This window comes from Ornithodoros turicata, unplaced genomic scaffold (assembly GCF_037126465.1).
Source record: "Ornithodoros turicata isolate Travis unplaced genomic scaffold, ASM3712646v1 Chromosome14, whole genome shotgun sequence".
Classification (NCBI taxonomy): Eukaryota; Metazoa; Arthropoda; class Arachnida; order Ixodida; family Argasidae; genus Ornithodoros; species Ornithodoros turicata.
Window position 1 is genome coordinate 2,041,857 of NW_026999314.1, and position 24,896 is coordinate 2,066,752.

A 24,896-nucleotide genomic window follows, 5' to 3' on the forward strand; every position below is an offset into this window, starting at 1 on the left:
CAAAGAGTTTTATACATATTTCTTGCCTCTTCATCCAGCGCTATTGCTTGGTGATGAGGCTATCATCCCTTTTAGTAGAATTTTTAATTTTTTAAGAGACATCGGAATTGTAAGTCTTGTGTAGTTTTGTATTTTAGATGTTACTTCTCTCCTTTTTTAAGTATTGCACCTACCTTTTACTAGTCTACTTTTAATCACAGCGTTGGCGCATTATGACCTGCGTTGTCAATGCGCCATTAAAGCTCCAATCATCATCATCATCATCAAAACCGCACACTTCTTGGTACTTGTGAACCGCAGCTCCCGTTCACGCCAGGTACGGTTTTCGCAAGCGCTGCGACCTTCGCGCGTGTCTAGCACCCCCTACATTGAGATATGGGAAGAAACGTTTCGGGGTGTGTCATTTTCCACAATGAGGAACTCCCAAAAACACTTTGTAACAATTCGTCATGGTTTTGTGAGGGCCGAGCAGGGCTGTTCGATCGTCTCCCGTGGAACTCCCCAATAGAGTATGTGATGAAAAAAAAAAAGAGCAAGAAAAGAAATCAAGAAATGATACTAGCAGAAAAGACACTGCACAAAACGATAGTCAACAATTACTCTTACCTGTTCACTTCTGTGCCTGCAGCTGTTGCTTTTTTATGGTGTCTCATCACATGGTCAAATCCATACTAGAGCCCGAGTAAAAGCAGCTTTACCACTTAAGGTGTTGCTTATGGATTTGAAACATGTGATACACTCGGGGGGTGCTACTTTGAAGTTGTTGTCCATAGCGGAGCATGCATATTTTCATCCGAAACTTGTTGTGTGAAGAAGCACATACACGTTTGTGGTTTGACCTTCAGAATTTTACAATACGCATCTAATGCTCTCAGGCTCCCCTGTTCCCTGTCATCCATCAGTGGAGCGACTGTGAGTCCACTCTGTCAGATTGTTCCCACAGATATCATTTGAAACTTTTTTTCCAGATGTGTAATCGAATCCAAGTTCGCAAAGTAACCTATGTAAAAAAAAAGCTCACGTAAAAAAACACACACACAGAGAAAGGAAACTGTGGCTTCTGGAGATGCTACGGTCCCGCGCGAAGCTGATGCAACCTTTGCATGGTTCCGCCTTGGTACAGCGCGGGACAAAAGTTCATGTGACACGCTTCGGTGCATTCTGTTGTGTACGTACGCAGGAACAACCAGTTGGACGGAATGACTTTATTCCGTCCAGGACAGGCATGTAACAAATACACACAATGAACGCCGAGACGGCAACCAGTAATTGCCTACAAGAACTGAACGCTTAGTCTAGGGAGCAGGCTCCTTAAAGTGATACCACCCAGACAAACAAGGTGATAACAGTGTTACATCACCGCGATAACTGATATCGCGTTCACCACATTCCTCCCCCGTGAAGACCAAAAGGTGTGTTAGCAGAAACAAAGTTCCAACAGGGTACGAGACACCGGACATCAAATAAACAACGCTATAAAAAAATAAGTAAATAAATTTATCTCAATGGAATTGATTTTTAAAAAAGTTCATGGCTTGTACCAGTCCGGTGATCTCCTTTCACGATGGGGATACCGGTTCTGCTTATGACGGCCCTTCTTGAGGTCTTTCGGTGCGTGGAGACATCACCTCGGAGGTTCGGTTTTGTGTGGAAGTGGAAGGTAGTTCCGTCGCTGCTCGTGGATGGCCGTTGGTGTCGTTAGGAGTCGCTAGTGGAGTATCCGTATCGGTATCAGCACTACTGTGTCACTATTATGTGGTGTGGGAGAGGCTGCGACGTGATGAGTCTTGGAGACTGTCCTTAGTGTATGTGATCCACGTGTCGTTTCCACACTTGTATACCCCTAGGAAGTCTCGACGTGCAATAGCTAAGACACTGTGCCGGAATGGTTTAGCACAGTCGCAGGTAGCCACTTGGCACCCCTTCGAAAGTTCTTTACAAACACCGTTGCTTCTTTAACGAAAACCTTGACCTTCGAATATCTGTACTGACTTGCTTTACAGTTTTTGTAGCGCACGGTAGCCTTTATGTCAGCCCTAAGGAGATCAAGATGAGTCCTTAACGGGCGTCCAAGAAGGAGCGCTGCGGGAGCTTGCTGGGTGGTGGCATGCGGGGTATTTCTGTAAGTCAGGAGAAAACTTGCCCGTCTGATTTCCACGGGGCATTGTGGACATCTTTGCGCATGGCTTCCTTCATGGTGCGTACGAACCTCTCAGCTAACCCATTTGTGGAGGGATGATATAGTGCAGACCTAATATGCTCGATATCGTTTTGCCGGGTGAAGTCTTGGAACTCCTTACTTGTGAACTGTGGCCCGTTATCCGAAACCAACACCTCCGGGACACCAAAACAACTGAACATTGGCTCACCACACCACCGGCGCTCCAGCCTCAAGCTGGAGCCTTTTCAAAACAGACTACAGGAAGTATTATCAAGCCGTTAATGCTGGGACACACTTACCTAACACATAGACATTTGCTACGGGGAGAAGATGCACCCCAGTGTGAACACTGTGGAAGAAACCTTACGGTTGTACATATACTCATTAACTGCCCAGCTTTCGAACAACATCGCCAAAATTACTTCACTCAGTTTTATAAATACGCTTTACCTCTTCACCCAGCCCTATTGCTGGGTGATGAGGCCCTAATTCCTTTTGATAACATCTTCCAGTTTTCAAGAAATGTAGGCACCATCAACGAATTTTAGTATCATATTTCCCCACTTTTATATGTTTTGACACCCTCTGAACTTTCTACCCCTGTTTTAAAATAATCAGCTTATTTTTAAGTTAAATTTGTTTTAACCTTCAACAGAGTCTTGGCGCATTATGATCCTCGTTGTCGTTGCGCCATGAAACCCCTAATTATCATCATCATCGTCATCAAGCTGGAGCCTGCCACCATGACCCTTCGCACTTACACCGGGCAGGAGGAACATCCTAGAGGGGTCATCAACGTCGACGTTCAGCACGCATTCCTTCCTCAGAGTGATACGCTAGTAGCGAGGGGACCCAGACACCTGTTTGCAAGTCCGTACGGTACCGTTCGCTGCTAGCGTGTCACCTTGAAGAAGGAATGCGCTGGACTACGTTCCGTAAACTTTTATCTAGTATTGCACAACAGAATTCCATTAATCGTGCCATCCTCGCTTGCTTTGCAGAGAAGTTCGTGCCCCCACTTATCGGGTTTATTCTCTACAGGGCTTTTCGTTATCCTTAACAGATTTTTTTAAATATAAAAAGCTATGCGAGCAGCACACATGTCAAAAATACTCCAAAAACCGGTAGACGACGGTTAAGTCGGAGTTCTCTACTTTTTGTCTAGCGCACATGTCGTTTTTGCAGTAGAGTTATACAGCAAGGATGGCATCCTCTCGAAGGAAGTATGTAACTGTACGGTAATTACTCAAAATTAATTAACTCTGTAGTTCGGAGGCGGGAGTTCGTGTAAAAGCGATAAAGCAGAATAGGAGACAACTCTCGTTCAAACCCTGACATTTCCATTTTTCCATTTTTTAAACCCTGATACGCCCAAATGCGTTGAAATATCAATTGCCGAATTTTGGTATGCAAATGAGCGGAAACCGCGTTGATCGGGAGCACAGCGCTAGTTTCAAGTCAGGAAAGAGGACCGCGTGTTTTGGAGCAATGGAAATGATTAAAGCATGCGCTGATTTTCTGGCCAGATCAACCGCTTTCCGATCCAGCGCTCCGTCAGTGAAGGTGATGCGCTTCCGTGGTTTCGGCTGATTTGCATGTCAAAATCTGACGCACGTGCGCGTTTTGGGATTTAAAGAAATGAATGACTTCAACGAGGAGTGTTTCCAGTTCTGCTATCTCGCTCTTCCCGGAGTTCCCTAATCCGCCTGTTTAAACAAAGCGAGGGCGCATGCGTCAGCTCCTTGCCTCCTCCCTGCTCCGCGCGTGACCTTGAACTGGTTAGAAAAGTACTCGCGCGCCATGCCGGCGAGTTACGTTTCGTATGGGTGCACAAATTACTATCGGATCGACAAGCCGGTTCGTCTTTTTAGATTTCCCTCAGAGATGATGATGATGATGATTGGAAGGTTAGTGGCGCAATGACACGAAATTTCCGGAAGGTAATGTCTTGCAACGGTATTGCTGGGCCATGTTCTTTTGCTGCAGTGGAAAAACAAACTGATTAGCATGAGTACATTACACAAATGTGAAAGGTCTGCGATGGGCAAAGTACATCAAGCTAGTGCTTGCAAGTACCAAGTGCACGGTCCCATTAGTGCTTCAGGAGCAGTACAATGTACCTTACCCAAATGTTAATTTTTACACAGGTCATAGCGTACCTGATCATCTAATAGGCTGTGTATGTTTGCCGAACTAAAGGAGGTACCGCTGAAATATAAAATTTATACACACATTGTCTGGGAATAATCCATTGATCTGGCAGGTCCGTGCATGAAAGCTCGGTTAACGCAGTGCGCCGGGCTTTCCCTGACACGTAGAAGAACAATCCGGCAACGTGATCGCACGTTTCACTCAGCCTGAAAAAGTAACAAAGGGCTGATGGTTAGTTTGGACATAAAGCTCCGGCCTTGTGCAAAATCAGTTCGCGCATACATTAAAACGTGCGACATACGCGGCACTGCGTTCACTCACCCAGCAACGCATGTGCAGTAACCTCCTAGAACTCGCCCATGTACACGGCGAAACCACGCCGACACAATGTGTTGCCTGGTCTTTATCGATGGCAGGCACGAAGAGGAAGAGCTCTGAATCTTCTGAAACAGGATTGACCATTACGTTCCGCATGTGTCCCTCTGCCATGAAAGAGCAGCCACGGTGCGCTTGCTTAGCAAACGATGTATTGCTGTCCAGGTATTCCCACACCTGTTCTTGGTCTAAATTACCACATTCGCTCAAGTCTTTAGTCCATCAGGAGTGCACGAATGGGAGCGGGATGCCGTCTTCTTCGACCATCGTTTCAGAACGTTAGTCGAATCCAACGATGAAACAACAATGAACAGCGGTGTACCCAGCGATACTGTTAACCATAATCAACAGCGGTACAACTGAAGATATAAACAAACAAGATCAACAAGAGAAGGACTACCGGCCGACGACACATTCAACAAAACAGCATACACGCATTTACGGTTGGGTCGCCGCGGGAGGGAGACCCCCACGCCTAGCTGTGCGTGGCTCTCCCGTGTCTGGGGAAAAGGGGACCCTGGCGGTTGAGTGGCCCCGGAGGATGTTTAGGACCCTTAAGGCCCCTCCGGGAAAGCAACACACCGCTTTGGCCCCAGCTTCCCATAGTCGGGTGGTCCTGGAAGGCCCGGCCAGGGCTATCCAGCTTAGTCGCTGCGGCGGCAAGGGTCAACCTCGTGCAGAGCTACGCGCCTGCGCCTGGGTATAGTGTGAGGGCACGTGCCACCGTGCGGAGCACGGTCCCCTGGTTGGGCTCGGTGGTGGGCGGCACGGCCTCCGCACTGAATCACACACACAACACATATGGCGAACAAACCCCTTAAAAACCCCCATGATCGGCGCCTGAAGAGGCGCTGCACCGAAGATAATCCAGCAACCGAGTTTTTCTACCAGAAACAGCCAGCATGGTTCCCTAGAATCCTTGTCATACACGCAGATGAATCGATCAAGTCACTGTCAAAGCTGTCTCCATTTGCAACTGCTAAAGTTCTGGAACAGACGATAGGCAAAAATTACACTGCTCGAAAGCTCCGCTCTGGTGACATCCAGGTGGAGGTCCAAGAAAAGGAACAGAGCGTATCCCTCCAATCCCTGAAGGCAATTGCCGACATACCTGTCACGGTCACTCCGCACAAGACACTCAACATCGTAAAAGGCGTCATTTCAGAGGAAGAGCTCCTGATGTGCTCTGACTCTGAAATTGAGGAGGGTCTCAGGGAGCATGGAGTGGTCAGTGCACGGAGAATAATTATGCGTAGAGACGGCAACGAAATACCAACAAAACATGTCGTACTATCATTCCAACTTCACACTCTTCCATCTACAATACATGCTGGCTACCTCAACTGTAATGTACGGCACTACGTTCCAAACCCAAGGCGCTGTTTTAAATGCCAGCGCTTTGGGCATGGCTCACAGACATGCCGTGGACAAACAACATGTGCAAAGTGTGCGGGAAAAGACCATGAGTCGCCAACATGTGAAAATGCCGTGAAATGCATCAACTGTAGTGGCAGCCACCCAGCATACTCCAGGTCCTGCCCACAGTGGAAGGACGAAAAGGAAATCCTGAAAGTTAAAGTTGAGCAGAATCTTTCTTATACTGCAGCGAAGGCACAGGTGGCATTTTCTAGAAAGGGCTCGTACTCCGAGGTTATGCGCAGGGGAGTGGCGCCACCTCGGAAATCTGTGGAGACTCAGACTGAGTCCCCACACAACACTCCCAACACAGACGTTGGGGACACAGCTCATGTGTCTCCCAAGGGAAACGTGGCCTGCCCAAGGGCTGGCCACAAGGAGGTCGCCAGCCCCAATCAGGCTGGCAATACCTCTTCCGAAGGGAATGGGGGCGGTGAGGGCTCGGTCCAAACCGTACCCCAGTCGATGGATGTCGATGACTGCTGCACGCCGCAGAAGTCATCGCCAACCCCTCAGAATTCCCCAGATCAACAGAAGGGGAAACAGCCGGGTCGAGGACATTTGCAGAAGGTGTCACCGAAGGCACCTCCAGCCAGGGTGCAAGCGCCCTAAGTACACCAAGCATGCTGAATACGCAAAAGATTTTCATGCAGTGGAACTGCAGGGGAGTGCTTCCAAATGTTGATGATGTGCATGACCTCCTGGAGGCGCACAGGCCAATTGGCGTCTGCCTCCAAGAGACGTATTTGAACTCTGGACACACAAATCCGTTCCAACAATACCAAATGTTTAGAAGGGATCGCCCGGTGGTTACGCGATCCTCAGGTGGAGTGGCGATTCTAGCATCCCGGTCTGTTGCTGCAGTTGAGGTGCCGTTGACAACAACATTGGAAGCTGTGGCTGTTCGATTGAATCTCTCTACACCACTTACGCTCTGCTCAATATATCTTCCTCCTGCAGCAGATGTGCAGCGACAGGATATCGAAGATCTCTTGGACCAGCTGGCAGCCCCATTCCTCATTATGGGGGATTTTAATGCACACAGCCGTTTGTGGGGATGTTCAGATGTGGACTCGAGGGGCAGACTTCTTGAGGATTTACTCCTCCGCCACTCCATCACGCTCCTGAACACAACACAACCAACATACTGCAGCACATCAACACGGACATTCTCTGCATTGGACCTTTCCATCTGTAGTGCGACCATTGCACAAGATCTGCAGTGGCACGTGATCCAAAACCCCTATGGCAGTGACCATTTTCCAACTTGGGTCGAGTATCAGTGTGATGATGCTGTGGTGTGTACGCGAAAACCCCGCTGGAGGCTGCAGGATGCGAACTGGGCGGTGTTCAGCGTGCTGGCTGATCTGACCCTACACAACACTGACAACATGAGTATCGACGAGGCCAACGAATTCATAACAAACACGATAATACATGCTGCTACACAATCCATATCCAAGACGTCGTCCTCTCTGCCCAAGCGTTCAAAGCCTTGGTGGAACGACGACTGTAAACGGACGCGCAAGGAACAACAAAAGGCGTGGGATCGTTTGCGTCGATACCCGACAGTTGACAACATGATCCAATACAAAAGGAAGCGTGCTGCAGCCAAACGCACAAGGGAGGAGGCCAAGCACAACTCGTGGAAGGAGTTTGTGGGTACATTGAACTCGCGAACTCCAGCCAAGGTTGTGTGGGACCGTATCAATAAGATCTCCGGGAAATACAAAGGGTTTACAGTGCCTTGTCTTTCGCAGAATGGCGTTCCCTGTACGTCCTTGGAGGAACAGGCTAACGTACTTGGCGGACACTTTGAACACGTGTCTAGCTCCTCGCATTACAGCCAGCGTTTCCTGTCACACAAAACCGCTGCTGAAAAACGCATCATTAAACAACCTAAACAAGATACAGCACCTTACAATGTACCCTTCAACGCACATGAACTTCAGAGAGCCCTACAGGCAAGAAAGAACACTGCACCTGGCCCTGACGGCATACACTATGACATGTTGCGGCATTTAACACCCCAGTCGCAACAAATCTTACTCCACTTTTTTAACCGTGTGTGGAGAGAAGGAACTCTTCCGTTGTCCTGGAAGCTAGCCGAAGTGGTTCCGGTTCTCAAGCCAGGGAAAGACCCGTCTGCTGCTATTAGTTATCGCCCCATCGCATTAACCAGCTGCCTTGGGAAGACTTTCGAGCGTATGGTAAATGCAAGGCTCGTATATGTTTTGGAAGAGGCAGGCATCTTTGACAAACACCAAAGCGGTTTTCGTTCCGGCCGGAGCACCCAGGACAACCTACTCCACCTAGAATCACAAATCAGAGAGGCTTTTGTTCGAGGGCAGTTCTGCGTATCCGTGTTTTTTGATCTCGAAAAGGCGTACGATACCACATGGCGCTTCGGGATTCTGCAAGATCTACACGCATGTGGTATCACAGGGTGCATGTACAGGTGCATCGATAATTTCCTCAGAGATAGAAAGTTTCGTGTCAGTCTGGGCTCAACTTTATCTAACGTCTTTGTACAAGAGAACGGGGTTCCACAGGGGTCTGTGCTGAGCGTTACGCTATTCGTTGTGAAAATGAACTCGATAGCCAGAGCCATCCCACCTGGCGTCCAGTACTCCCTGTACGTAGACGATGTCCAGGTTTCCTACTCGGCATCAAATCTTTCAACAGCTGAGAGGCAGGTGCAGCTCACGATCAACCGTCTATCTAAGTGGGCTGATGAAAACGGCTTCAGGTTTTCCGCGCAAAAGACAGCGTGTGTTGTCTTTACTAGGAAGCGAGGCACATTTGCTGAGCCCTCGCTGCTCCTCGGTGGCAACACACTACCAGTTTCTGATGAGCAAAAATTTCTGGGGGTGGTGTTTGACAAGAAGCTGTCTTTTGTGCCACACATAAACTATATAAAACAGAAGTGCCTGAAATCCTCCAACATACTCAAAGTTTTATCCCATCGATCGTGGGGAGCCGACAAAGTCACACTGTTGCGGGTCTATGACTCGGTTGTGCGATCAGTAATTGAGTACGGGAGTGTCGTGTATGGCTCGGCGCGGCCTTCGGCATTGAAGGTGTTGGACCCCATCCACCACGAAGGCATCCGACTCGCCACCGGTGCCTTCCGGACGTCCCCTGTGAAAAGTTTGTATGTTGAGGGCAATGAATGGTCGCTCGAGAGACGGAGACAATTTGAACATGTGAAGGCTGCGCTAAGGTACAGATGCCAGGGCGATGACCCAGTTGTACACTGTAGTGTGAACCCCGCTCTGGAGCGACTCTTCCTTGCAAAGCCCTCTGTTGTACCCTCGTTCCCGCTTCGTGTGGAGGCGGCGAGTTCCCGTGTGGGATTCAGCCCCTCTGGCGTTCCCTTGCAGCAGGCAGTCCTCGATGCTGCGCCTTGGCAGAGACATCTAATACAATCCAATTTAAAAATGACACAGTTTGACAAACAATCCACTGCACACACTGTCATTCTCCAGGAATTCCTGGAGATTCACCATAACTTCGGGAACCACCATGCAATCTACACTGATGGGACTAAAGTAAGCAATGGTGTGGCGGCCGTTGCCCTTGAAGGTGATTCTATTATGACGGCACGCCTGAACACGAACGCCACAGTTTTCACCGCAGAGCTTTACGCGATTCTCCTGGCTCTGCGGCACATTCAACAAAACGACCTTCAAAATTCAGTGATTTATTCCGATTCGCTAAGCTCTGTGCGTGCGCTGCTTTCATGCTATGACAGCAAGAATCACCTCGTCAAGCGAGTACGAGCGCTTGCGACCCAACTTTGTTCCCGAGGCTTTTCAATCTGTCTCTGCTGGGTCCCCAGCCACACTGGGATCCCGGGGAATGAACGAGCCGACCGTGAGGCTCGGCGAGCGTTGGCACAAGAGGAGTCAGCTCTAGGACTACCCTACCAAGACATCCTGCCAGTGTTAAAGAGAGCTGTCTGCACACAGTGGCAGCAGGAGTGGGACATGGAAGAAAATAACAAGCTACACCTCACACAGCCACACGTTTCTCCCCCGCATCGGACTGAACACATCAACAGATCATCCGAAGTTCTTTACGCGAGATTGAGGATTGGACACACATGGCTCACGCATCACCACCTACTCAGAGGTCAGGATCCGCCAGCTTGTGCGCACTGCGGTGACAGCTTGACTGTCTTGCACGTACTGGCATCCTGCCCTCACTTCGAACACCAACGCCAACAGTATTTCACCGCATTCTACAGATACCATGTCCCACTCCACCCAGCCCTTCTACTGGGTGACACCCCTCTTGTGCCGTTTGATAACGTAATCAAATTTTTGACCACGTGTGGGTTTCTTAGTCAGATGTAGATGATAAGCATTGCTCCGCTTTTATCCATTATCACCGAACTCCTCATGTAAATATCTCATTGTCACACTTGTAGATAGCTTTTAACTGCCATGCTCGCCCCTCTCTCTTATCCTGGTCAATCAATCATCGCTCATCGCTCATACCTGTAGATAGGTTTTAACTACCACACTCTCTCTCACATCATCTTTCCCATAATCATCTCCGACACACTCACCATAGTTTTGGCGCTCTATGGCCTTTGTTGCCTTTGTGCCATTAAACACATAATCAATCAATCAATCAAAACAGGCACCGAACGATGAGATTTCGGGGTTTTCTAACCGCGTACCCTCAAACCCAGACGCGTCCCCATTTGGTTTGTTTGACGACAGACGGCGCCAGTTCTTCCGGAAGGGGATTACAGAAGTAATAAATAAATTTTAGGCAATTCGTCATCCTGTAGTCTCATGCTGTGGGTGGGACGGAGGGCGAATGGATGGATCGTCAGATTCTCACAGCTTTCCTCGTCTGTAAATCTAGTCGTCGGGTTTTCGTTATCTTCGAGCGCAGCTGTCAAAGTGTATCGCAGGCACCGGTGCAGCCTGTCGGTTTCCGTTCCACCAACAACTCAGCATTTTACGAAGGACTGAAATGGCTACTGGTAATGTACCACAGTCGAGGTCATCATGGGCGGTAATGTAGACATGGTGGGATACAGTATGTTGCACCATCCCGCTTGTAAGCATATTATGGCCAGGGAACCAAGAACCGATCACAATTTAAGAACATTGTGTGGCAGGTTTCTCTGACTACGAATGCATTGACTGACCTGTCAAGCCTGCTCAATGCCATAAGTGCTGCTGTGAACATAACATTTTGCTTCAGAAGGAATATGAGTTTTACAAATCCTGGAGGAGTAGCCGGTGTTCCAACCATTACAATATCTGTCACATGGATGGCCACATTGTCTTGCATAACAGTCGGCACAGAGGTCACTGTTAGAAAAAAAGGTGTACATTAACTCCCCAAAAGGAGTAAACCGCTTGTCCCATAGCGAACTCCTTTTTTACTCTAATTTTCACTCCTCCAAGAAGGTGTATTTTTTACTCCTTCTGGGATGGAGTAAATTTGTAACTCTGTGGCTAGAAGGGCAGTATATCCATAACATTAAAAAGGTGCATATATATTCCTTATACAGTAATTTTCGTACCCCCAAGTGGCACTATTTTACCCCTTTTTTATATACCCCCATTTTACCTGAATCATGCATAAAAGGGACAAAACAAAGAGGCATAATGTACAAAAGCCAGTATTTTATTGCAAACATTTCTAAGAGCCAGGAACTGAAGTTATTTCTCGTTGGGTTGATAATCTCGTCCACCGTGTAGGATGTAGAATTTCAGGAACTCCATTGCTTTTACTCTGGGCTTTGTTTCACTCAGCCCTGCGAAGGCGTGCTCGAGAAATGTGAGCATCTTGTGGGATCCCAATGGGTATTCTATATGGAACACCCAAAATGCTGCAAATAGGCAGCACACACCGCTGAGAAATGAGGACGCTACAAATAGCTCTTGTTTGTCCACGAAGACCTTCACCACCTCGTTTTCCATAACGACGCAAGGCGTCAGTGTTGGAACGTCCTGCAGGAACCAGAAAGAAGAAATAGACATTAGTTTTCAATCATCATTGCAAGAGGGCAGGCGGAGCAAACACTGCCAGAAGGTGTTAGCAGTAAGCTTGTGGGGAAAAGTAGTGGCACACCTTCATGCAAGGTTTGCTTATTAGTTCCTGTGCTATCAACAACAAGCAGGTATGGTAGATTTAAAAATCAAGTAGTTGGCAGTGGGTGTGCCTACCCTGGAAACGATGTTGCTCAGCTTTTCCTTACACCTCTGCGCAATGACCTCAAGTGCCCTCAGTACTGCATTACCTTGTAGCAAATTAAAGAACACACATCTCATTTGTAAAAAAATAGGAAACATGAGGAAAAAGTTGTGCATGTTATCTCATTCAATGTAATAGCGAGATTAAGACTACATCTGAATACATGAACTGCATACCAGTAGAGCTTGCAGACAGTGTAACGACCTCACTTGCCTCTCCATGCTGCAAGATTATGTTTGTCAGGCTCAGGAACGCGTTCTCGAATGCTGTTGCAAGGTCCACCTTCCACAGAAGGCTGAATTCCAGAAGCAGCTGCGAACGAATGCAAGTATTAACAAAGTATGTCAGCCCTGGAGACAAGAGAGCAACAATGAAGCCCTTATATAACCAAAAGTGCAGCCACAGTTTCAAATTGGCATAATTGCAGCAGCAAAGGTCAATACCCTATTTGAAAATGTGAGTCACGGCCACTACACATCATCTGCCTGACTGAAAGCAACCCAAGACACAGCTCATCCAAATCAGATAAGTGTGCTCCTAGACTAAGCAATTTTCACTTAGCTCCACTGCCCCCCCCCCCCAATCTGTTGAGACCCTGCCATAGATCCCAATGGTTCCGGAACATGCATCTAACCTATAGCAAATGAGCAAATGGAATTCTGACAACGCAGCTGCCAGGGTCACAGTCATCATTTTTTCATGCCGCTCCTTTGCTGTAAGAAGAAACCTCTCCTTTGTGACTTGGCTTTCCTCTTCCTCTGAATGGCAAATGAGCCACTGCCTATGGTTCTCCAATGACTGCTCTGTCTCTCCAAGGACTATCAAATGCTCATGACCATACACGTAACAAAATGACGAAACTATTCAGAAACTGTCGATCAATGCTTCCTTCCATGCACGAAAAAACTGTACCAAAGAATGTGATTCATGACGTACTCAACAATGCAAAGAGTATGACTCACATGGAGACGGGAGACCCGTTTCGTTGCATTGGGGCATGCTTCCTCGGGTGGTTTCACTCGCTTTTTGCCATGTTTGTCACGCATCGCTAGCACTGCAGGGTTGTCATCCAATTTCTTCCTCATGTTTTTAAATTTGCACTTCAGTGCCTCCACCCAAGAGTACTGTAAATGTGAAGAGGTTATCCATGTTGACCACAAACTATAAATCTAATTCACGAAGCTCTTGAACTTGATCACTTTGGAAAAGATGGCTGCATGGGAAAGACACGAAGGGAAAAAGTGCCCTGCCCTTAATATATTCAAGAACAGATTTCCTCACATGTCCACCCATCTTCCCATTCACGCTGAAGTTATCTCTCAGGTGCGGAAACTTGCAGCTCTGCAGAACGCCGATACAGACGGTGTGAAGGGTACCTGCAACAGCATTTCTTCAGTTGGATTGACATCAACAACAGTGACAACAAAATGAAACGAAAGTTTCCCCTACAACGCCAATTTCATGCATTTTTGGTGCAAGCTCCATTAAGGGATCTGCCATGGAGAAGTGGTGTTTCTTCAGACTTCTGCCATTACTCCTCGGACACAAAGTTGAAGACGGCAATGATGCTTACAAAGTGTACTTATCACTCAGAGTTGCCGCTGACACCATATTAGCGCCCCAGCTGTCCCCATCGACTCTTCCCCTGTTACAGGTGCAAATATGTGACTTCTACCAGTACTTCCGAGACGTATTCCCTGATGTAAATGTAATTCCTAAAATGCATTATTTGATCCACTACCCCAGACTCATCCTGCTTTATGGCCCACTCTCAAAGCTTTCTAGCCTTCGGTTTGAAGCTAAGCATGAATACTTCAAAAGAATGATCAGGAAAACACAAAATTTCATCAACGTGTGTCGCTCTCTCAGTTTGCGCCACCAAATGCAGCAAACCTACCACCTTTCACAACCAGTAAGCACCTTCATCACACAGGGTTGCAAGAATGTTGCATTTGACACGCTGCCAGAGCTTGTACGTGACAGACTAACATGCATGAACTTACAGGATACAGAAGTCTGCAGTGCACAGTGTGTGACAATACATGAAAGAACATTTCGAGTAGGATATACCATTGTTGTAACAGCGTATGACGATGATCTTCCAACTTTTGCAGAAATTTCTGCTATTATTCTCGCAAACATGCATCTATTTGTTCATGCAACAATGCTGACAACACAACTGTTTGATGAGCATCTCCATGCCTACTTAGTGGAACGCACAGCTCAATGCATACTGATCGAAGACGCCATGCATTTGAATGTGTTTCACGAGTATTACTGTGTGTACACAGTGTCTAAAAAATGCTACATTTCCCCCATGTATGCTTTCTTTACAGGGAAGCACCGATTCACTGAGTAAGCTACCAAATGTGACACGAATAATGTGTATGCCCTCACTTTGGTTTGGAATTATGGATACGGCGTGCTGCTGTTATTGTGTGATGTGTCTAGAAAGGCTGATATTTAGCACTCACCTTTGTGTTGTACTAACGTAGACACATGTGAACCACGCAGATATCCTCGTGTCTTGCATTCAAACTTTCACTTTTGTGCCACCAATAACAAGCCCACTCTCGTAAACCTATGGAAAGAAAATGTGCTGCAGTGGGTGTATGACTTGCGCTGTGAAACAGTAGGAATGTGTTGAACTGTGCAGAATAGTGTCTGCATTACACTGCCGACCCGGACACCCTACACGTTCTGAGCAGACAAAAGGTACTGTTGATGACATTGTTGTGTGCTGAGAACTAGATGTTGCATGCTGATAATGCTTTCAGCATCAGTACGTACTATCAATCTATTAATGAAAATGCATGAGGAATTTCCTAAATAATTCTCATTCAAATAAAAACTATTCCACTTGTGACATACAGTCCAAGATTAAGGTGCTCAAGAGTTTACATCACTGCTGAGCCATCAGGCTGCACACATACATGCATAGGCATGACTTCCTGTCCCTCCCTCGGGGGATATTCAGAATGTGAAGTCATATATTGTTCCGTGCTATCAGGTAAACAACACAAAGGAAAAACAAAGGTCAGCTAGCACTATCGCGATTTTTCCTACCTACCTATGCAGCACAACGGATACCAGGTGTTGTCGCTACAGTCCAGCGCGGTTTTGTGTAGACTTGTACGCTCTGGGTGAACTACAGGGACCCTATAAAGTAACAAAAATAGATATGAGCCCCATACAGTGAGGCTGAAATTCCCAGACAGAAGACGAGACTCACCCTGATGGCACTGACAACACTTGGCCCTCGCAAACCCTTGTGGCTGGACACTCGGTCGAACGACTCGATAGAGGTGAAAAGACGTGCGGTAATTCACGGAAATTCAGCAGGTTTTCTGAAGGAAACTGTACAGAACAACTGAAAAGCGGATAACATGCGCACACGTCTCTCAGGCGGGCGCCATCTTTGTTTTGCATTCGCCGGCTTCGCTTCGCCTCCTTGCGGCAAATACGGGAACACGATAGAAAAGAAATGTGCTGAGGGCCATTACTTCCTTGCAGAAACGAGAGGCACAAAATGAGGCTTGTTGGGACTCATATTCCGCGATGACGAATGGACATTCGGTTGACGAAGACGGGTGTGGTTAACGAAGCAGTTTACTCCTTAAGTAGAAGGTATAGCCACAGGAGTTCTCGCAGTTCAGAAGGTGTAAGCTGCAGGCGTTTTCTGTTTGCTCATGGAGGAAACGCATGCTTTACGCCTTCTTCCTCACGTCGTGAACATATGTGGAGTAAAATAGGCGCCTCCACCACTTTTGTACCCTTTGGATGGAGTAAACGCGTCAAGGAAGTGGTAAATGATACGAAATCACCTTTTTCACTTCATTGAGGCTCCTTTTTTTCTAACAGTGTACCTGACCAAGGAGGCCCGCAGGCAAGCTAGCGCGAACTAATTCTTCAGTGACAAATCCAAGCTTTGGGGAACCATCAGCATCCCACAAACTGTAAGACATGCTGACCTGATACGTTTCGCTGACAGAAAATGGGACGTTCTTGAAGTTGAACAGCTTTTTTGATTTGAGAACAGCATTTTTCCCCACAAATCTCATTGTCCAATGGTGCTTGCTTGGACCAACCTTACGGATTTGTTCAACGAGATGTATCAGCACGTGTAGCTTCGGTATGTAGTTCTCTTGCCTATAGCACTCAATAAAAAGCTGGTTGTGTTCCGCAACAACGCTCTCTATATCACGCACACCATCCGTGGTTATCACTGGTGACAGACATAGTTGAATAATCTGACAGAGAAGCACGAGGCACTCCATGTGCCCGGTAGTAAGCTGATCAACGAGGTCTCTTGCAGTTAACGGAAAGTGCAAAGCAATCACAAGGGCTGCGCTGGCAGATGTCACAACGGACAGGTCAATGTCGAATGCACGTGGTTAATCACTTTTGCTGGCATGATGATCGAAGCTGAATTCTGAGAGACATTTTAGTTGCGCTCATGTGAACAACTGTGAACGAACACAATAGGCTACGAGGAGGCTTATCTGCTTAGGAACGATGCCTTCAAGCAAGATATGCATGGGATCCTAAAGGAGGTCAGCAATTCAGAGAAACATCCAGGCTTCTGAGCAACGACCTCCCGTTGATCCCAAATGAAGACGAAAGCTCCTTCCGTTCACAAGTATTCTGTGCAGCATGAATTATCCGGACCTGTTCGTCTATCTCATTATCTTTCCTGAGTGGACAGTGGATGTGAAAGACGTACGTTCGAAGTTCAGATGTCAGGGACATACATGTCCTACAGCAGTGCCGCACATTCCGACTGAACGACTCTTTAAAGACTCCTATATTGTGGCAAGCTAAGCTATCCCCAATGTAGGCCACAATACAGCCGTGGAATAGTTCTTCACCATGCGTCGTCTGCAGTATTATTCCTTCTTTACTGAGGCTGTTCACGGTTGCAATGCAATCAGCTAGCAGCATTTTTTAGGCTGCTGGCGTTTTCAAGCTCTGTGGCAACCAAATAGCTAGAAAGAAAATGCTGTTCAGCTTAGACCGAACCTCAGATGGAATGTTAACGAACATTATCGTAAGCTTTCCTTTGTTCGTACGTTTCATTCCCAAGGGATTTAAGAGTTCAACATCATCGCAATACAGGATCATACTGACAAGACTTTCATGCTTGGAGATCACCGGGTGTGATTTAAACCTGAGACCATCATTGACGTCCCTAAGCACATCGTCGTTGCACGTATCTCGGTTTGGTAATGACAGGTAGCTATAAACTTCTGAATGCTTGGCTAAATTCGACAGCAACTCCTGAAGTGGCACGAAATAGGCATTTGAGCCGCAAGGCAAAGTTATCTCACTTGCAGGCACATATATACCTTTCCTTTTATATGTACATTTTCTTGCTTTATCATTTTCCAGCGCGGAAAAGTTATGACCCAGTCCCTCAGACCAGAGAATATCAGCAACATGATTGACAACGCTGTCGATCGCAGTTTTAGAACATTTGTGGGCGCCGTCTAAGTTTGCGGCATAGATTAGACAATTTTGACAAACTTTGAGCCTCGTTGTCACAAGAGCGTTCGCCATCGCTGTCTAATGGCACGAAATTATCGCTGTTATCAGGGGCCACGGCTTGAAGGATGAGATCACGTCTGGTGGTTTCAGGTGTGGAGCATACGCTGCTACTGTGGCACAGATTGGCAGAGGGCAAAACGCTTCAGGTTAAAAACGCTGTTCTAAAGTTGCACCCTTGGCAGCGATGGCGTACCCTGGACTTGTGCCGAGATGATGCACTTTCGACTTGCATAGATGCTGACTCCTCAGCATTTTGCGTAGTATCACTACATGTGGTCTCATCTGACCCCAAGCTGCTTCGGCAACCCGCATCTAGGTATAAGAAATATCTTTCGTTAGGTGGCTTCACAACAGACTCATGTGACCTGTGTCTAAAGCTGCTACTTCATGCGCAGTGATGCACAGGCTGTGAGAGGTGTCCTGCACACCAGTGACTTTCCCAAGTAAATCTATGTATTGAAAATCAAAGAAAAAGTATAAAAGGGTCATGCGAGGTTTTTCTTTATGCAGTGGGTGGATCGCAAGCTCAAAATAGCTGCAGTGATTACTAGTTAATGCAGCATGAACTGTGGACGAGTGACCGCAGTAGGAACACCAGCCCGGTATGAGTGGGCCGCCGCTATCATTGCGATGAAACTCAAGGCAGTCTCAGGTACTACAGATGCCTCGAGGCACACCACGCCGGTCTCTTTGTTGGCATCTGCAACGAAAGGAAATCCAACTACTCAGTGATGGGAAGTTATTAATTACAACGTGGTTATCTCCGGTTTCTGGAAAGCAAGTTCTGATCAAAATATAGCCGGAGGATTACAAATGTGATGACCTCTCAAACCAGGGAGCGACGTTCGGCCTCTCCATCCCGCAAATGTGTCCGTTCAACACAAAACCCACGCTAGATAAGGAATCTTTCACATGCGGTGCGCTCCTCGACACGCAATCACTCGCTTTTTCAGTTACTTTAGTACCTGAGAGTTACCTTTTGCACCGCAATGTAATGAGGCCACTACAAGTAATTACCAAAATGCACCCACTTGCAGTTACTAATTTACTGTAATTGGGTCGCTGCCGAGAACTGCAGTCACCGATGAAATTGACCGGAGTAGCTGGACAAGTGACTGTGGGTAGCGCCTCTGTGCAGCTTCCGCGGCACCGCGTTGAGATTTAGTGGAGACGCAGGACGTGACTACCTCGTTTACTATTTACTCACAGCTCCCCATCTTTGCCGCCCGCGTAGAACGTAAAACAAAGACAGGACATGCAAGTGTCCACAGGCGCTTTCCCTGATGGGACATTTCATTCTACGGCATGCAAGAGACATTCTACACAAAGTCACCAACTTCCTGAGAAATCGCCCTATCCAACAAATAATGCGCCCAGCAGCGGTGTGCTCACGGTGTAGCCCGCACGTCGTGCTCGTCACATGCGGATCGCACGGGAATCCTGCCACTGGGACGAGCTCTCCACTACGCGCGTATCATGGCCGTATGTCCTATACAAACCGCATAGGCGGCAAAAATAATACAATGTTACTCACCTTAGAAGCCCGGCGTCGGGAACTTGGCGCCCCCATCGCCCGGCAGCAGCCGCAGTAGCCCTCTCCTGCACTCACGGTTGGGTCGCCGCAGGAGGGAGACCCCCACGTATAGCTGTGCGTGGCTTCCCGTGTCTGGGGAAAGGGGGATCCTGGTGGTTGAGCGGACCCGGAGGTTGTTTAGGACCCTTCGGGGCCCCTCCGGGAAAGCAACACACCGCTTTGGCCCCTGCTTCCCATAGACGGGTGGTCCTGGAAGGCCCGGCCAGGACTATTCAGCTAGTCGCCATCTCCCCTTTCCTTACTTCCTCCTTTCATCTCCTCCTCCTCCCTCTCTTTCCTTACTCACCTTCTTTGGCGGCAAGGGTCAACCTTGGGCAGTTCTTTCAATCTCTCATTGAAGCTGCACTTGGGTATAGTGCAGAGACAAGTGTTAGGGTGCAGGGCACACTCCCTCAGTTGGGCTCGATGGTGGGCGACACGTCTGCTGCACTGAACATACCTGTATCTTTTTATGGATAATATCAACTCCAAAAGAACTGATCGGCACCTAAAACGGAGCCGCACCGAGGAAAGACCATTGAATTTTCTTGATATAAGTTGTCCAGAACCTTGGTTTGCCAAGTTCCTGATTATCCACTCGGATAATGAAACAAAACCTGTGTCTAAAGTATCTCCATTTACAGTCGCAAAGTCACTTGAACAGGTGATAGGAAAGGCTTTTCAGGCAAAGAAATTGAGTACAGGGGACATCCAGGTCGAAGTGAACAACAAGAAACAAAGTACAGCACTCTTGTCGCTAAAGAATATTGGAGAGATACCGGTAACCATTACAGAACACCGTACACTGAACACTGTTAAAGGAGTCATTTCAGAAGATGAGCTAATCGAGTGCACTGAATCAGAGGTCGAAGAAGGGTTGAAAGACCAAGGTGTTGTCTCCGCAAAACGAATAGTCATGCGAAGAGATGGCAAGGAAATTGCCACAAAACATATTGTCCTTTCTTTCAAACTGCACACACTTCCTTCAAGCATCAAAGCCGGTTATGTGAACTGTCATGTAAGACCATTTATCCCTAATCCTCGCCGTTGTTTCAAGTGCCAGCGTTTTGGCCACAGCTCTCAAGTGTGTCGAGGACACCTGGTGTGTCCCAAATGTGCAGGAAAAGAACACGCTCCTGAGTCATGCACTAATGACTTCCATTGCGCGAACTGTGACGGTGGCCACCCAGTATATTCTCGGGCCTGTCCACGTTGGAAAGAGGAAAAACAGATACTAAAAATCAAGACAGAACAGAACATATCTTACAAAGCAGCGAGAGCACAGCTCGACTTTCACAAAAAAGGTAGCTTTTCCGACGTGGTGCGCAGGGGAGTGGCACCACTGAGGAAGTCTGTGGAGACGCAGACCTGTTTTCCGGGTCCTGAGCCTCCACTCGACACTCCCCAACAGAAAGCTGGAGACACTCAGGTGTCCCCTGCTATAACGGAGGCCAGCCGTCCAACTGGCCACAAAGAAGCCGCCACGGCCTGCTCAAAGGTCGATGGCGTACAGTCGATTTGGGACGGGGGCGTAAAAGCCACCTCCCAAAAGGGCTTGCAAAGCATGGAGGTAGATGATGACGACAGAATGTCGCAAAAGTCATCATCAAGCCTCCCTGATATACAAGGTAAAGAAAAAAGGGAAAAAGGCAGAGGAAGAGGTTCAAAGACAGGCGAATCGCAGAAGCAACCCCTGCGAAGGGTCCAACCTCCCTAAATGGAACAAGTTTTTCTTAGTCGGCGTAACCAAGTGCTGCGCTCCCTTCTCCTTCTCCTCCTCGGAGTAGCCACTATTATGAGCCACTTCCTCCAGTGGAATTGCCGCGGCTTGTTTTCAAACCTGGATGATGTTCATGATCTTTTCGATACTTACAATGCAGCATGCATTTGTCTCCAAGAAACTTACTTGAATAGAAGCGCCCCAACTCCTTTACGCAGACACAACATATTTCGAAAGGATCGAAATGATACAACTCGCGCATCCGGTGGTGTGGCGATTGTCACACGAGCATCTATTCCAGCCAAGGCAGTTAATCTCGCTACAGATTTGGAGGCTGTCGCGGTGCAGGTGTGCCTCGACAGAATAGTCACCATTTGCTCCATTTATCTGCCACCAACAGCAATCATTACAGAAAAGGACATGCAAGATTTATGCAGCCAACTACCAACCCCTTTCATTCTCTTAGGCGATTTTAATGCGCACAATCCCCTCTGGGGTAGTACAAGGACTGATTGTCGGGGCAAGATGTTAGAGAAATTTTTGCTCTCATCATCCATCTGTCTTTTGAATACAGGGGCACCTACGTATGTACACTCCGCTACACAGTCTTTCTCGGCATTAGATCTGTCTCTCTGTAGTCCATCTCTTTTCAATGTTTTAGAATGGGCAGTGCAAGAAAATCCTTTGGGAAGTGATCACTTTCCAGTAGTATTGAAGTATATGCCTCAACTAGATATCTTGACAACGTGCCCCCCTAGGTGGAAACTTCATGAAGCCGATTGGAACACTTTTTCTGATAAATGCAACCTCTCTTTAATCCCTGTTACTAGGATGACGACTGACGAAGCAAACCGTGTCATTACCAATGTCATCCTAGACGCAGCAACACAATGTATTCCCGTAACTTCCGGTCGTTTGCCAAAGCGACCGAAACCTTGGTGGAACAAGGAGTGTGGAGAAACACGAAAAGCCCAAAATCGTGCGTGGGGTAGATTTCGAAGATACCCAACGAGTGAAAACCTTCTTCTCTTTAAAAAGGCGAGAGCCAAGGCCAGGTGGACGCGCAAGCAAGCAAAGCGGTCCTCTTGGCGCAGTTTTGTGTCCTCCCTATCTTCCCACTCACCTTCTAAACTTATTTGGGATCGACTTCATAAGATCAGAGGTGTAAACATGAGCCGTGCTACCCCTCTTTTAGTAGTTAATGGTCAGCCATGTCAAGGCTTACAGGAACAAGCCGATGCTCTCGGTGAGCATTTTGAAAGCGTTTCTTCTTCCTCTAACTACACCAATGAGTTCCGTAAAATTAAGCGTAGTGCAGAGAAGAAGAAAATTTCAATGCATTGTGGAGACAGTCTGATGTATAATCAGCCTTTCACCAAAGTAGAACTTAATCGTTCCTTAGAGCACACAAAGGCAACTTCACCAGGCCCAGACAGGGTGATGTACTCTATGCTGAGCCATCTGTCTGAGGCATCCAAAGATGTTTTACTCCAATTTTTTAACCAGGTTTGGGTCCAGTGTATATTACCCTCAGCGTGGAAAATTTCTACTGTAATTCCTTTGTTAAAACCAGGAAAGGAACCTTCAAGCCCGGCCAGTTATCGACCCATCGCTCTCACCAGCTGCATCGGCAAAACGTTTGAGCGTATGGTCAATGCTCGGCTGGTCCATTTCCTAGAGGAGAACAAATGTCTTTCTCAACTGCAGTGTGGTTTTCGCGCGGGTTGTTCCACAACTGACCACCTCGTACGAGCAGAAACAATGATCCGTGAAGCTTTCGTCCGTAGACAGCACTGCCTGTCGGTGTTCTTCGATCTTGAAAAGGCGTATGACACCGCTTGGCGGTATGGTATCCTACAAGACATGTACTCTTTTGGAATCAGGGGACGCCTTCTTAGGTGTATAACAAACTTCCTCCAAAACAGGACATTTCGAGTACGGCTTGGAAAAACACTATCCCGTCCTTTCATCCAAGAAAACGGGGTGCCGCAGGGATGCGTCCTTAGCGTCACTCTGTTTCTGGTGAAAATCAATTCAGTAACTAGCATAATCCCACCTACCATGTCTTATTCATTATACGTGGATGACATTCAGGTTTCTTTCTCTTCCACGAATCTAGCAACATGTGAGCGACAGGTGCAACTAACTCTAAATAAGCTTACAAAATGGTCCCATGAGAATGGATTCAAGTTCTCACATGAGAAAACGGTATGCGTTCACTTCTCGAGGGTCAGAGGACTGTTTTCTCCACCTACTCTTAAGCTGAACGGACAGAACCTCACTATTAAAAGCGAACACAAATTTCTTGGGGTCATCCTTGACAGCAAACTGACATTCTTATCACACATCAAGAACCTTAAAACTAAATGCATTAAGTCCCTAAACCTTTTGAAAGTGCTGTCTCACAAATCTTGGGGGGCCGATCGTGACACTCTACATAGGATCTATGTGTCCACAGTTCGGTCTAGACTGGACTATGGATGTGTTGTTTTTGGGTCTGCTCGGAAATCTGTCCTGAAGATATTAGACCCAGTGCATCACCAGGGACTGCGTCTGATAACTGGTGCTTTCCGCACGTGGCCAGTGGAAAGCCTCTATGTTGAGAGCAATGAATGGTCGCTCGAAAGAAGAAGATTTTACTTATCTGTCTTATATTCTTCGAGGGTAAAAGGGTATCCCAATAACCCAGCCATTTCCTCTGTTGAAGGCACACGCTTCAAGCAGCTCTTTCTTAATAAGCCCAGCGTTATTCCCCCATTTAGCATGCGTGTTCTTCAGGGATGTGAGGATTACAATTTCCCACATAATGATTTTACCGTAGTGCAGGCTAGCCCACGGGTCCCGCCCTGGCAATCTCCTCCATGTTTTAATCGTTCCCTGTCTATGTTCAAGAAACATGACACACCACCTGTTGTGCTCCAGCAGGAGTTTGAGTCCCTTAAAGAGAGTCTTGGGCAACACAGAGCTTTTTACACTGACGGTTCCAAAACACGCACCTCAGTCTCATGCACAATGGTAACCGATGGACGCACACAGTCATATCGTCTACCTCACATGCTCTCAGTTTTTAATGCCGAAGTATACGGAATAATCCTCGCACTGAACTTCATCTTAGAAAGTCACACCAAGTCGTCAGTCATTTACACAGATTCTCTGAGCTCTTTTCAAGCAATAGGCAACATAGTGATGTCCAAAAACCTCCTTGTGCAGAAGGCACAGTGCCTTGCTGCTAAGGTAATAAAAAAGGGCCTATCTTTGACATTCTGCTGGGTACCCAGTCATGTGGGTATAGCCGGGAATGAACTCGCTGATGCAGCTGCTACAGCTGCTCTTTCATCTGAGGTCAGTCGTTTTGATGTACCCTTTCAAGATCTCCGACCTACACTTATGAGGGTCATAAATAACAAATGGCAACAGCACTGGAATACACTGCGCAGCAACAAACTTCATCTAGTTAAGCCCACCATTGTAAAACGGACAGAAATTTTTAACAGTCGTCTTCATGAAGTTGTTTCTGCCAGGCTGAGGATTGGGCACACGCATTTGACCCACAGCCACCTCCTCCGCAATGAAGAGGCTCCGCATTGCATGCAGTGCAACGAGACGAAATCTGTCCTTCACATGCTGATTACATGTCCATCATACGATACACACAGACTTCACCATTTTCACGAGCTGTACACCTATCATACACCTCTACATCCCTCCCTTTTGCTGGGGGATGAGGCTCTTTT

At 47.4% G+C, this 24,896-nt stretch overlaps 1 long non-coding RNA gene across 1 annotated transcript; it reads right to left on the bottom strand.

Moving 5' to 3' along the window:
• Nucleotides 1–11,748: 11,748 nt before the first annotated feature.
• Nucleotides 11,749–12,876, bottom strand: LOC135372337 (uncharacterized). The gene is made up of 3 exons (XR_010415954.1): nt 12,502–12,876; nt 12,298–12,371; nt 11,749–12,081 (listed from the first exon to the last, which is right to left on the bottom strand). It is a non-coding gene; the product is annotated as an uncharacterized LOC135372337 (long non-coding RNA).
• Nucleotides 12,877–24,896: the final 12,020 nt, after the last annotated feature.